This window comes from Pan paniscus, chromosome 3 (genome assembly GCF_029289425.2).
Source record: "Pan paniscus chromosome 3, NHGRI_mPanPan1-v2.0_pri, whole genome shotgun sequence".
Lineage (NCBI taxonomy): Eukaryota > Metazoa > Chordata > Mammalia > Primates > Hominidae > Pan > Pan paniscus.
In genome coordinates, this window is record NC_073252.2 from 38475709 (window position 1) to 38490961 (window position 15253).

Sequence of the window (15253 nt, forward strand, 5' to 3'; positions counted from 1 at the left end):
AGGCATCCCGCTAAAACGTTTGTCAGGAAACTTCTCATCAGCATTTCCAGCATGCAGGAGCAACCGAGAGAGCCACTTAGATACCATCTGATTATAATGTGTTTCTCAGAGAAATAAATAGCCCAAATGGAAGCACACTTCTGGTTGTCAATTTTTTACAAACACCCTGGAACTCAATGACAGTTCTCGAGGATCGATATGGTCTGGTGACAGTGAATTGATTGTTCCAGCAGAGATCTTTAATGAGATTGTTCACACTATTCAGGCACCACCATCTCCAGCAGATTACAATGACAATGGCGGGGCCTTGTGAATATAGAAAGCAAAGCAGCCTTCCTGCTCATTTCTTTTTGAAAGCACTAACCCCTAGCAGCAAGGCCTTCTTGTTAATTAGTTGTTAATTATTGGGACAACTCGTGAAATGTTTATTAAAGAGCTGGTCCAGTGGCAAAGAAAAGAACCCAGGGCAAGAGACTGAATTGAAGGGTAATAAAAGGAACGAATACGCTTTTACACAGTTCACTGGCACCAAGGAAATTCTAGCAACTCACTCTTCTGGTGCAAGACGAGAGGTACTGTAGAAATGCGTAGCAAACAAACTAGAATGGAGGAAAATGTAACAGACACATAGAGCTAGAAGGAACCTCTATAATTATCTTCCCTTATTTTACAGATTGGGAAACCCAGGTAACAGTGCATAGATGAATTGCCTAAGGTTCTGCTTCTAGTTGGTGTCCTGCGAATCAGTTCAGCCCAGAGAACTCATCACTACCAGGCCCAGTTGAAGGTGAGTGGTGGGGCATTTGGCTTAGACCTCCCATTAAAAAGGGGCTCTATTCTGGTGTTTTTTCTTTACCCTCAAATGACATGTATGGTCTATGATGTATATGGTCAAAGCAACACACTTACAGGCTATGACATACATGATCAAAGCAGTAAGCCCACAGATTTAGATTGTCTTTCATGTAACTTTTAACCTATATCCCATGACTGTATAACCAGACTACACCACCTTTGAAACATTATAAATGAATACTCCAAAAACAAATTCCATTATTGTGTGAACAATTATATTGTGTCATCTACTTATTCTTTTTTTGTTTTTTTTTTGCTATGAAAAGTTAATTTGTTATGTGTATATTTACAATATACCGTAGTTTCTGTTATCTTGTTTTGGCATTTAAAATTTTTTTATCTTCTCTTCATTTTAAAAAAAAATTCTAAAATCTACAAAAATAGAAGCAGTCCAGGCTTCTCGAAACTCTCAGGGCTCTTGTTCCCTGCTCTATATGCTCTCATTGTAGCATGTCACTTTCATAAGTGATTTAAGTTGGCACAATCAGGTTGTAGCTTTCATGATGTTACATTAACATTATCTTACAACTTTTGGCTTTTATAAAGGATGACTATTTTTTTTTTAAGTAGGAGATTCTGTGTTGCATATCTGTAAAGCTGTCATAGGAACCCAGAACTTTGCTACCCATCTCCTGGGAGGTGTAGACAACCTGGACACCAGTCCTGGTAAATTCTTAGGGAAGAGCAGTTAGTATTTTCGTTCTCTATACTAGCCACGCCGATTTATTTGGGTGGCTCTGAAATATGCCTTCAAGTTCATTCTTATGCACAATCATCTTTTAACTTGATATATTTACTTAATATAGTTGACTTAGTATAGTAAACTTAATACAGTTAATTTAATATAGTTTACCTGCAATATAGCAGGTAAAAAAATCAGAGTAGGGGTAAAGTAAGAATATTATTAAAAGCATTTTTATTCTCCCTTGAAGAGTTGCTGTAAAATGTTATCTTTTCATTCCTGCTTTCTGCTTTCAGAAGTGATTTGGAAAGTATTGCTGGATGATGCCACTTTTATACTGAAACTATGTAGGTTCTATGCAATCTATGATAATTGAAGAAAAAGATAGATTCTATTCCTTAGGAAACCCTTCAGTCCCTTACACTGGCCCTGTTATGTGACGCCAGGCGTGCAGTCTTACCTGATGCAGCTAGTACTTCTCTCTGTCTCATTCCTCTCCCAAGTCACACTGTGTAGTCTCAATGGTTCTCAAACTTTAGTCTGCATGAGATCACCTTGCAAACTGGTATAAATTGTGGAACCCAGCCTCTCTCGCAGAGATTGATTCATTAGATGTGGGGCAGGGCCGAGGAATCTGCATTTTTAAGAAACACTGCATTTTAGTGTTAGGCATTTTAGAAGCACCCTTGAGAAACTCTGATCTGCCCGCATTTTCTTACCAGTCCCTTGACTGGTAAGTCCCTTGACATGGATGCATGTTTTTGCATCCGTCCAAGGGACCTGGTAAGAAGCCTCTGAATTACAGTCTTTATCTGTTTATTTGGGTGACTCACTCCTGGGATCCCTGGGTAGATGCCCCTCCTCACTCAGCCTGACTCCCAGGACCTGCCTCCACTCCCCTTGCCTCTGGCAGGGAGAACAAAAGGAGCCTGGAGAAGGGCAGACCCCCAGCAGCATAATGCCTACCAGTGGGACCTTCCTTCTAGGCTCACTGCATTGCCTATGAATATTTTTTTAGAATAGATTTAGAAAAAACCCAGGCCAGTTGGGGCCAGTTCTGGTGATTCTGGTTTATGATCAAGTGGGAGAATTACTGTTCAGGATCAAGCTACATATAACTATAACACACATCACAGCTGGCATTCTGGCTTGGGTCATAAATGCATCCGTGGCATTAGATGCAGCGTTTCAAAAATACTCTCTGCAGTGATGGTAGATATCACAGCCAGGCTGCCCTGAATGAACTCACAGGTTGCTTACAACTTGCTCTTGTTCCAACCAGTTGGGCAGCCATTTTTATTGGCTGAGTGTCTCATTGATTCATTGGTACTCTGCTATGCCAGTTGTTAAATACTTGTACTACTGGAATTAATATATAATTTTTCTCCTGAAGGACGAAACTCCTGTGAATATCTCAATTCAGAATGTTTCTTAAAAATCTAATCTTGTGAACTAATAGTCAATCTTTGCAAATGACGTAAGTCATATGACTCACATTCTAAGTGAAAATCTACTTTAAGCCAGGTTAATATTGGTCCTACATTTATTCCAGGTATTAGCTTATATAAGCATGAAATCTCCATGCTGTTTTGTCTACTGTTGCAAGCATTCACTTCCAAAGTATGCATAAGGTTGGAAATTTAATACTCCCAATACTCCAGCAAAAAGATGCCTTTAACTTTCTTGGCCATATCTTTAGCTTGGTTTCCTACAGATGGTACTCTGCTGATTCATTTCCTGATGGTGCACTCAAGTTGATTGTTTTATTCTTTCGAAGAATGTTATAAATTGCAGTTTGCTTAGAGTTGAATGATGATGGGGTGGGCTGGGGTTTACAGTTGAGAAGCACCACTTTAGCTTATAATAAGACGCATATAATTTCAATTCACGAAATAGGCTGGGGAAGTATTTATAAATAATTATATGTCTGGATGTGTTTGTATATATAGTTACATTTATTTTTAAGCATACATAGAATTTAAATTAAATATAAAAATATTCACACATATAGTAATGCAAAAAACCACTATACCATTAAAAAATTTTTAACTTAAGTTCCAATTCTGGGGATACAAGGAGTGGTCAATTCTCCGTTATCACCACACCTGACTTATCAGTAGAACACTAGATACAACTGATACATCCTTCCTTCATTTTGCTGCCAGACATTACTTGCAGTTGGCTTTCCTTCTGCCTCTGGGACTGCACCATCTGTTAGTCACCTTTGCTTGTTCCTTCTCTTTTGACCAACCTCTGAGCATCAGAGTAAGGAGGGTTTAATCTTTGGACCTTATATGTAGCTATACTCACTTCCTAAAATTTCAGACTTGTGTGTCCAATTACCTAGTTAACTTTCCATTTGGATGTCTAACAAACATCTCCTGCTGAGTGTGTCCAAGGCAGAACTCTTAATTTATTACCCCTCATCCCAACCTCACCACTCCTGTTGTTTTTCCCATCATAATAAAAGGGAATTTCTTTATTCTCCTTGTTTAGGCCAAATCCTCAAAGTTATATTTGACTGTTCTTCTTTTCTCATACTCCGTATTCAATCTGTCAGCAAATCCCATTTTCCTTTGAAAGGGCTCTTCCTTTGAAATATAATCAGCCAACCTCACCACCTCCTTCACTTTCCTGGTCCAAGGCTCTGTAATCCCTCTACTGTATTATTGCCATGGCCTAATTACTGGACTTCCTATCTCTCGTCTCTCTTAGACTTTTCTCAGCATAACGACCAGACTGATCCTCTTTTTTTCTATTTTGACAGAGTCTTGCTCCGTTGCTCAGGCTGGCGCGATCTCGGCTCACTGCAAGCTCCGCCTCCCGGGTTCGCACCATTCTCCTGCCTCAGCCTCCCGAGTAGCTGGGGCTACAGGCGCCGCCACCACGCCCGGCTAATTTTTTGTATTTTTAGTAGAGACGGGGTTTCACCGTGTTAGCCAGGATGGTCTGGATCTCCTGACCTCGTGATCCGCCCACCTCGATCCTCTTAAATTTTAAGTCCAAACATGTCACGTTTTTGCTCAAAACCCTCCAATGGTTTCCCAAATCATTCAGCACAAAAACCAAAGTCCCTCTAATTACTTATAATACTCTCCCCCAACCTACCATCCCTAACCTCATCACTAATACTCTTATACTTAATCATCTGCTACAGCCTACAATTTCCTCTGCTGTTCCTCAAACATCCCAAAGATTTTGTCACCTGAAGGTCTTTGCATGTTCTGCCTCCTTGTCCTGGAAAGCTTTTCCCCAAATACCATTTTGTCTCTGCCTTCAGATTTTTGATCAAATGTCACCTTGTTCCCAAAGTTTTCTCTGACCATGCTATTTAAAGTACAATGCTCTACTCCACCCCTTGCAATCTCAATGCCTCTGTCCTGCTTTAGTTTTCCTTTGTAGCTGTTATCATCAACTGACATAGAGATTGCTTATGTATTTTGTCGTTTTCTGTCTCCTCACATTAGGAACTAGGGTTCGTGAGAGTGGGGGTTTTGTAGGCTTTGGAAATTAGTATTTCTTTAGCAACAAGAACAGTGTATATGGCAGACACTCAATAAATCCTTGCTTTAAAAAGTAACAGTGTATCATGATAAAAATACATAGGCACATGAATGAAATATAAATACAATGGTATCCATCTCCAATATGTTCTCCAATGATCTTTACCTGCTGCTAAAGAATTAGTGTAGTCCTCCTCTCCATTGTATCAGGGTTAATCTGTGTAACCAATAGATTATGTAATGTTGTGTGACCTCTGAGACTAGATTGTAAAAAATAGTACAGTTTCTATTTTGTTCTCTTGGATCACTAACTCTGAGGGAAGCCAGTGACAATCGGGACACTCAGCAGCCCTGTGGAGTGGGTCATGTGGCATGTAATTAAGACTTCCATCCAGCCAATAACATTTTGCCAGCCATGTGAGTGAGTCATGCTGGAAATGGATTTGCCAGCCCCAGTAAGCTTCAAATGGTTACAGATCTGGCCAACATCTTAACTACAACTTAACGAGAGACTCCAAGCCAGGACCACCAAGATAAGCTGTTCCCAAATTCCTAACACAGAGATTGTATGAGATTAAAAAGAAGTTTATTGTTGCTCTAAGCCAGTAATTTTGACTAAATTTGTTATACAGAAATAGTAATTAATATGGATTTTTGTACCTAAATTTTATACCTGGAATGCTGTAACAAAAATCAAAATGTGGGAGAAGCTTTGGAATTCTTAGGATCCAGAAGAATTTTAAGGAGAACATTAAGTGAAAAACTGAAGGACTTTGAAGAGACTGATAGCAGAAACCCAATGTTCTTTGAAGAGGCTGCCATTAAGAGCTTAATGAAAAGTAAGAAAAATGTCATTGGCCATGAAAGAAAGGGAATCCTTGTTATGTAGTGGGAAAAAGTTTAGCAGTGCTGTCATCTGTGATAATATTAAAAGAAGGAAATTCACCTATTGAATTGGTGAATCTAACTAAGGAGATTTCCAGGCAGAGTATTGAAGGTGCCCCCTGGTTAAGTCTTGCTTCAAAATGTGAGTGGAGACAAATAAGCTAAAATAATAGCTCTTAATTTAAAGTAAAACCCAGGAATTTCTGGATTTGAAAATTTCTAGCCTTTCTGGATGTCAACTGATGCTAATATATAGCAATGACTTCTGGGCAAAGATGAAACCCTTTTTTTCCTCAGGGAATCACGGTATAAAGATGAAACATACAATGTGACTGTAAAATACTTTGTTGAAGATTCAGAAAGATCCAAGGCAGTGTCTCCTTAGAGAATTGTTGAGTCAAACAACAGGGCTTCTAACAAGCTTAAGGGTGATATCCCTGAGCAGTCCCAGCAGAAGCCCAAGATATAGAAATGCTTATCTCAAAAAGATTTGTAAATGTGGCCTTTGACTAATGTAGTAAGCATCAATAATATTTAAAGGAGATCCACAAAATTTTAAAAGAATAGTATTAGCAAAACTATCTCTAGCATGAACTAAAAGAGACAAGGACAATGAAAATGAAGAGGACATTTGACCCCAAAATTTATGGGAAGGAAGAAGTGTGAAAAAACTATTGAAGTATAAACATGGGCTATCTTTCATAGAAAATGAAGGATGCCTCAAAGGGCAAAACCATGATCCCAGAAGGTGGGGGCAGGAACCATGGAGAATTATTCTCAGGACTTCACTCCCAATCAAGGAACTACCAGAACATGTGCTGACAAATTTCAGAATTGTTATGTGCCAGGGACTCCTGTGTGACTCTCTTTCTCTCCTACATGGTTATTTTATTCCTAGGCTACCATTGTAGATTGAGTTTGTTGGAGAAGCATATAACTTATTTCCTTAGTTCACAGGCTTTCAGATCAAGAGTAACTGTGCTCAAATAATTGGACTTGAAGAGCCTCATCTGCACATGGACCTGATTTGGATAATGAGCGTCTGGACTTTGAGCTGATGCTCTGATGAGATGAGAGTTTTGGAAAGCTTGAAAGGGGATGGGTATATTTTGCATGTTAGAGGGCATAAATCATTGACAGCCAGAAGGTGGACAGTGATAGGTAATCTCTGATGGCCATCAGTGATTCTTTCCTCCTAGAAATTATGCTCTGTGTTGTCAGCCTTCTTCCAAAATGAATGGGGCTTAACTATGTAACTAATGGGATATTTTTAAAGGATGGTATGTGACTTCAGTGGCTAAGTTTTTAAAAATTTGTGGCTTCTACAGGGATGCCCTCTCTCACCACTCCTATTCAACATAGTGTTGGAAGTTCTGGCCAGGGCAATCAGGCAGGAGAAAGAAATAAAGGGTATTCAATCAGGAAAAGAGGAAGTCAAATTGTACCTGTTTGCAGATGACATGATTGTATATTTAGAAAACCCCATCATCTCAGCCTAAAATCTCCTTAAGCTGATAAGCATCTTCAGCAAAGTCTCAGGATACAAAATCAGTGTGCAAAAACCACAAGCATTCCTACACACCAATAACAGACAAACAGAGAGCCAAATCATGAGTGAACTCTCATTCACAATTGCTTCAAAAAGAATAAAATACCTAGGAATCCAACTTACAAGGGATGTGAAGGACCTCTTCAAGGAGAACTACAAACCACTGCTCAATGAAATAAAAGACGACACAAACAAATGGAAGAACATTCCATGCTCATGGATAGGAAGAATTAATATCATAAAAATGGCCATACTGCCCAAGGTAATTTATAGATTCAATGCCATCCTCATCAAGCTACCAATGACTTTCTTCACAGAATTGAAAAAAAACTACTTTAAAGTTCATATGGAACCAAAAAAGAGCCCACATTGCCAAGACAATCCTAAGCCAAAGAACAAAGCTGGAGGCATCACGCTACCTGACTTCAAACTATACTACAAGGCTACAGTAACCAAAACAGCATGGTACTGGTACCAAAACAGAGATATAGACCAATGGAACAGAACAGAGCCCTCAGAAATAATACCACACATCTACAACCATCTGATCTTTGACAAACCTGACAAAAACAAGAAATGGGGAAAGGATTCCCTATTTAATAAATGGTGCTGGGAAAACTGGCTAGCCATATGTAGAAAGCTGAAACTGGATCCCTTCCTTACACCTTATACAAAAATTAAGATGGATTAATACAAAAATTCAAGATGGATTAAAGACTTAAATGTTAGACCTAAAACCATAAAAACCCTAGAAGAAAACCTAGGCAATACCATTCACGACATAGGCACGGGCAAGGATTTCATGACTAAAACACCAAAAGCAATGGCAACAAAAGCCAAAATTGACAAATGGGATCTAATTAAACTGAAGAGCTTCTGCACAGCAAAAGAAACTACCATGAGAGTGATCAGGCAACCTACAGAATGGGAGAAAATTTTTACAATCTACCCATCTGATGGAGGGCTAATATCCAGAATCTACAAAGAACTTAAACAAGTTTACAAGAAAAAAATCAAACAACCCCATCAAAAAGTGGGCGAAGGATATGAACAGACACCTCTCAAAAGAAGACATTTATGCAGCCAAGAGACAAATGAAAAAATGCTCATCATCACTGGTCATCAGAGAAATGCAAATCAAAATCACGATGAGATACCATCTCACACCAGTTAGAATGGTGATCATTAAAAAGTCAGGAAACAATAGGTGCTGGAGATGATGTGGAGAAATAGGAACACTTTTACACCATTGGTGGGACTGTAAACTAGTTCAACTAGCCATTTTTGAAAACAATCTACTACAAGTAGAATTTGCCCCATTCTCACCTTTTAATTATTAGATTATCACATCATCATAATCATTGTTTTGTACTAAGACAAATTATGAAATTAAAACCAAATCACTTTAAAGAAATACTTAGTATTTTGAGGAACACATTTATGATGAATATATCACTTTTTTCCAGCTTTGGCTTAAAGCAAGTTACATAGTTGGGATTCTATTGGATTCCTTCTTGCTCCCTGGTTCCAAAAGACACCATAGTAATACTCCATACTCTTATAGCTTTAGGCTACTTGCTGTAAGAGATAAAAAACTGTTTTCCCACTTTCAAATCACTCACCACTCTCAGTACTTTACTTCTGACACCAGACATATGGGTAATTTTCCCCACACACTAAGAAATTCTCCAATGAGCACTAACTGGGTTTCCTACAATTTAACTCAATCCTGACACTATGTATCTGGAGTTAGGGTCAGAACCCACAGGTAAAGGGCTCAGTCCTGTAAGAGTGCCCCCCACCCCTCAAAGACATCAATCACACATAATAAGTTGTCACATATACTTCTGACTGAACAGTTATAAATCTGGGTTCCCATATCCTGTTCTCATATTTGAAGAATTTGTTAGAATTACTCATGGAACTCAGAGAAATACTTACACTTACTGGTTAATTATAAAGGATATTACAAATGATACAGAGGAACAGCCAGATGAAGAGGTATATAGAGCAAGGTATGAGGGAAGGGGTGAGGAGTTTCCATACTGTCTCTGAGGGCACCATCCTCCAGGCACCTCCATGTGTTTAACAATCCAGACATTCTCTACATTCTGTCCTTTTTTTTTTGAGATGGAGTCTCGCTCTGTCGCCCAGGCTGGAGTGCAGTGGTGCAATCTCGGTTCACTGTAAGCTCTGCCTCCCAGGTTCATGCCATTCTCCTGCCTCAGCCTCCTGAGTAGCTAGGACTACAGGTGTCCACCACCACGCCTGGCTAATTTTTTGTATATATATATTTTTTTTAATAGAGAAGGGGTTTCACCCTGTTAGCCAGATGGTCTCGATCTCCTGACCTTCTGATCTGCCCATCTCAGCTTCCCAAAGTGCTGGGATTACAGGCGTGAGTCACTGTGCCTGGCCTGTCCTTCTGTTTTTTTATGAAGGCTTCATTATGCAGGCATGACTGATTACCATTGGCCATTGGTAATTAAGTCAATCTTCAGCCCTTCTTCCCTCCCTGAAAATCAGGGTGGGGTGGGGCTGAAAGTTCCAACCCTCAAATCACATGGTTTGTTCCCCTGGCAATCAGCCCTGATCCTGAGGTGATCCTGAAGCCCACTGAGTTGCCTCATTAGAACAAAAGATGCTCCTATCAAAAGATGCTCCTAAAAGGGATTTAGGAACTCTGCACTAGATGCTTCTATCACTCAGAGAATTACAAATTTCTTAGGAGCTCTATGGCAGAAGCCAGGGTCAAAGACAAAATATTTCACAAAAGATTCTCCTAGCATTCCTATCTAAAAAGACTTTAAGTGCTCTACATCAGGAAGTGGGTGCAAAGACCAGTATATATATTTCCTATTATTTTCACATTTGCCTTTAATTAGAATTCTGTATTGCAGAAATTCACACACATACATATGCTCACTATGCTGATATATGTAGAGTCCAATGAGAATAACAATAATTTCAGAAATGTCTGATTGCCAAAATCAGATACTATTTTTCTTAGACTTCAAAAATAGCATTGCCATGATAATCTCTCTTTTCAAAGCATAGCTCTCATGCATTTTGCAAAGTTATTGGTGATCCTTAAACAATCATTAAGTAAGTGACTGAATCTAATGCTAGGTAAATATTTGTTGTTTAGAGTAAGATTGTGGAATAGAAATATCCAGCACTCATTCCCTCACATAAACATCAATTTGAGCAACCAATCATGCATGAAAATATCTTCACAAGATCTAAGAAACCCAGCTGAGAGACTACAGTACACGGCTGAAGCACAGAAATAAGAAAAATGCATTGAAGGGGGTAGGAAGGACATTTTCACATAAACTGCACCACCCCTTCTCTAAGCCCATGCAGCACAGTGCAGAGAGAGATTCCCTCCACGTGGAGGAATAAGCACGAATAAGCACCAAATTTTTCCACGGACTCTAGCACCAGGCCTGTCTCAGTGGACTCTAATACCAGGTCAGCTCCTGCAACCCCTGGCTCTAGGCTCACCCTGAAGACCCAGGCTCTAGGACAACCCTAGCATCAGGCCAGCCCCCTGATGCAGATTTCAGCAGACCCAGAGCCCAGGCTTGCCCTAGTAGACTTTGCAACCATGCCATTTCTTACAGACTCAAAACCAGGTTTACCCCTAAGGACCCAGGCACTAGGCCTACCTCAGCACTAAGTTGTCTTCTGCAGACCCTCAGGGCCACCCTCATGGGTCTAGTCACTAGGCCCACTCCAGTAGGTCCCAGTGCCAGGTTGGCTCCTGTGGACCCAGGCACCAGGACAGCCCACCTGAGGACTCCAACAGCAAGCCCTCCCATAGACCCCACCAGCTGGCCTACCAAGAATTTCTGGACAGGTTAACTGGTGAAGAGTTTTTTATGCCAAAGTCAGTCTGTAAGTATTGGAAGAGATGCCTATTTCTTCAAATACATAGACACCAATACAAGGCCATAAGGATCATGGATTATCAGGGAAACATGACACCACTAAAGGAGCAAAGTAAAGCCCCAGTGATGTAGAACTACAAACTGCCTGACAAAGATTGCAAAATATTTATTTTTTAAAAGCTTAGTGAGCTATAAGGGAACACAAATAAATAGGTAAACAAAATCAGAAAAACAATATATGTACATAATGAAAAGTTCAACAAAAAGATAGAAATCATTTTTTAAAGTACCAAACAAAAATCCTGGAACTGAAGAATACGATGACTGAATTAACAAATTTCATAGACAGCTTCAACAGCAGACTCAGTTAAGCAGAAGAAAGAATTAGTGACCTGTAAAGGAGTTCATTAGAAATTATGTAGTCAAAGGAGCAAAAAGAAAAAGAATAAAGATGTGTGAAGAAAGTCTATAGGACTTATGGGACACTGCCAAGTAAATCAATAAACACATTATGGTAGTCAAAAAAAGAAGCAGAGAAAGAGAAAGGGGAAGAAAGCTTATTTAAAGAAGTAATGATAGAAAACTTCTCAAATCTGGAGAAGAAAACGAACCTACAAATCCATGAAGCCCGAAGAACCCCAAGTAAATTAAGCAGAAAGAAATCTTCACCAAGACACATTATAATTAAATTCTCAAAAGTCAAAGACAAGGAGAGAATTTTGAAAGCACCAGGAGAAAAGCAACTTGTTACATACAAAGGAAGCCACACACAACTATCAGCAGAAACTTGCAAGCCAGGAGAAAGGGGGATAATATACTCAAAGTCCTGAAAGAACAAAAAAGCTGTCAATCAAGAATACTATATCTAGCAAAGCTATCCTTCAGCAACAAAAAAGAGATAAAGACTTTCCTATACCAACAACAACAACAACAACAACAACAAAAACACCTGAAGGAGTTTATTATTACTACACCTACTTTACAGGAAAAGCTACAGAGAATTCTTCAAGTTAAAATAAAAGGAGACTATCACCAGGAAAAACATGAAAGAATAAAACACTGTAAAGGTAAAAAAACAAAAAAAAAGTTGAATCCAGAATATTCTAATATCATATAGGCGGTATGTAAATCACTTTTAACTCTAGTATAAAAGTTAAAAAGCAAAAGTATTAAAAATAACAAAAGCTGCAATAATGTACTGATGAATACATAAATATCAAAGATGTAAATTGTGACTTCAAAAATAAAGTGTAGGAAGAGAAGTTAGAGTGTAGAGAGTTCTTGTATGCAGTAAAAGTTAAGTTGTTATCAACTTTAAAAAGACTGTTGTAACTATAAGATATTTTATGCAAGCATCATGATAACCATAAAGATAAAATCTGTAATAGATGTGCAAAAAAATAAAGAAAAGGAATCAAAGCATATCACTACAAAATTTTCTCAAATCACAAGGGAAGACAGCAAGACAGGAAGAAAGCAACAAAGAAACTACAAAACAATCATAAAGGAATTAACAAAATGTCAATAATAAGTCCTTATGTATTAACAATTACTTTAAATGTAAATAAATTAAGTTCTCCAATCAAAAGACATACAGTGGCTGGACGGATTAAGAAAAAGAAAAAACAGGTTCCAACTATACACTGCCTACAAGAAACTCACTTTGGCTTTAAGAACACATATAGGCTGAAAGTAATGGGATGGAAAAGAATATTTCATGCAAACAGCAACCAGAAGAGAGCAGGGTGGCTATACTTACATCAGGCAAAATAGCCTTTAAGTCAAATGTGTCACAAGAGACAAAATGACAAAGAGGTCAATTCATCAAGAAGATACAACAATTGTAAATATATATGCATCCAACATTGGAGAACCTAAATATACAAAGTAAATATTAACAGAACTTAGGAAGAGATAGACAGTAATACATAGTTGTAGGGGATTTCTACTTTACTTTCAATAATGGATAGATCATCCAGATAGAAAATCAATAAACAAACAGTGGACTTGAACAATCCTATAGATCAAAGGGACCTAGCAGATATACACAGAAGATTCCATCCAATAGCAACGGAATATTCACCAAGATAGTTTCTATGTTGGCCCACAAAACAAGTCTTAACAAATGTAATAAGATTAAAATCATATCGAGTATCTTTTTCAACCACAAGGGTATGAACAAGAAATCAATAACATGAGGAAAATTGGAAAATTCATAAATATGTGAAAATTAAACAACACACTCTTAAACAACCAATGAATCAAAGAAGTAAACAAAAAGGAAATTAAAAAATATCTTGAGACCAACAAATATAGAAACATAACATACCAAAAGTTATTAGATGCAGCAAAAGAAGTTCCAAGTGGGAAGTTAATAGTAATAAATGTCTACATTAAGAAAAAAGAAAGAATAAAGATCAGATAAAAAAATAAATGAACTAGAGACCAGAAAAACAATAAAATAGATCAATAAAACTAGGAGTTTTGTGTTCTTTTAAAGATAAACAAAATTTACAGACCTTCAGCTAGACTTACTAGGAAAAAAAGAGAAGAATCAAATAAAAACAATTATAGATGAAAAATAAGGCATTACAACTGAAACCACAGAAACACACAGAATCATAAAAAAAAAAAAAAAAAAAACTACCACCAACAACTATATGCCAACAATTTGGATACTCTAAAATAAATAAATTCTTAGAAACATATAACTTACCGAGACTGAATTATATAGAAATAAAAAATATGAACAGAACAATGATGAGTAAGGAGATTGTATCAGTAATCAAAAGCTCCCAAGAAAGAAAAGCCTAGGACTTGTTGTCTTCACTGGTAAATTCTACCAAACATACGAAAAAGAATTAATGCCATACAAATATATTCAGACTCTCTGGCAAAAAAAAAAAAAAAAAAAAATTAATGCCAATCCTTCTCAAATCCTCCCAAAAAATTGAAGAGGAGGGAACACTTTCAAACCCATTTTATGAGGCCAGCATTACCCTGATATCAAAGACAGACAAGGACACTACAAGAAAAGAAAATTATACGCCAATATCCACAATGAACATAGATGTGTGAATCCCCACCAAAATACTAGCAAACACATTAAAAGGTTCATATACCTTTATCCCTAGGATGCAAGTACAGGGGAGGAATAATATCTCTTCCTTCTTCTCCTCTAATTTCATTGTTTATGTCCCCACAACGAAAGAAAGATTAACAAGAGAAAAGCACACCCATTTATTTAATGTATGTTTTATCTGACATGGGAGGCTTCATAAGGAAATGGAGATCTGAAGAAACAGTTAAACCTTTGTATATTTTTGCTATGTTTGATGAAGAGTGGATAGTCATTGAAAAATATAGGGCAAAAGAGGTAAGATCTAATGGTAACAAACTAGAGGAAACTTAGTAAGGCCTGCTTGTTCAGATTCTTCTCTGTGACAAATGAAGATAAGGATATTTCTTTCCTCCAGATAAAGGAGGGCATCTCTCACATGAGGGTCTTATTACCTACTTCAGGGGAAAGTCAGAAAATCTTTTCTAGGTTTTATAGCTTGCTTCAGGGGAGAAGGATGGGAGAGAGTCAGAGAGACCTTCCTACACAAGCTGTTTCTCAAATTCTTTCAGCTTAAATATTCAAAATGTCAAGATGCCATATTGTTGAGCAGCATGTCCTGAACCCCATCACAAAGATAGTACATTATATACAAATCAACAAATGTGGTGCATTGCAGTAACAGAATGCAGAATAAAAATTATGTGATCATCTCGATAGATGCAGATAAAACATTTGATAAGATTCACCATCTTTTTATTATAAAAACTCACAACAAATTAGGCATAGTAGGAATTAACTCAACATAATAAAGGGTATATATGACAA

General features: G+C 37.8%; 1 long non-coding RNA gene across 2 annotated transcripts; it reads left to right on the forward strand.

Annotated features, from left to right (window-relative positions):
• The first annotated feature begins 484 nt into the window (after nt 1-484).
• On the forward strand, nt 485-5114 carry LOC129397579 (uncharacterized). 2 transcript variants are annotated; one of them, XR_008625119.2, is made up of 3 exons: nt 485-572; nt 674-787; nt 4305-5114. It is a non-coding gene; the product is annotated as an uncharacterized LOC129397579 (long non-coding RNA). The 2 variants fall into 2 exon arrangements; XR_010111850.1 differs by lacking the exon at nt 485-572 and having other exon boundaries at nt 584-787.
• The last annotated feature ends 10139 nt before the right edge of the window (nt 5115-15253 follow it).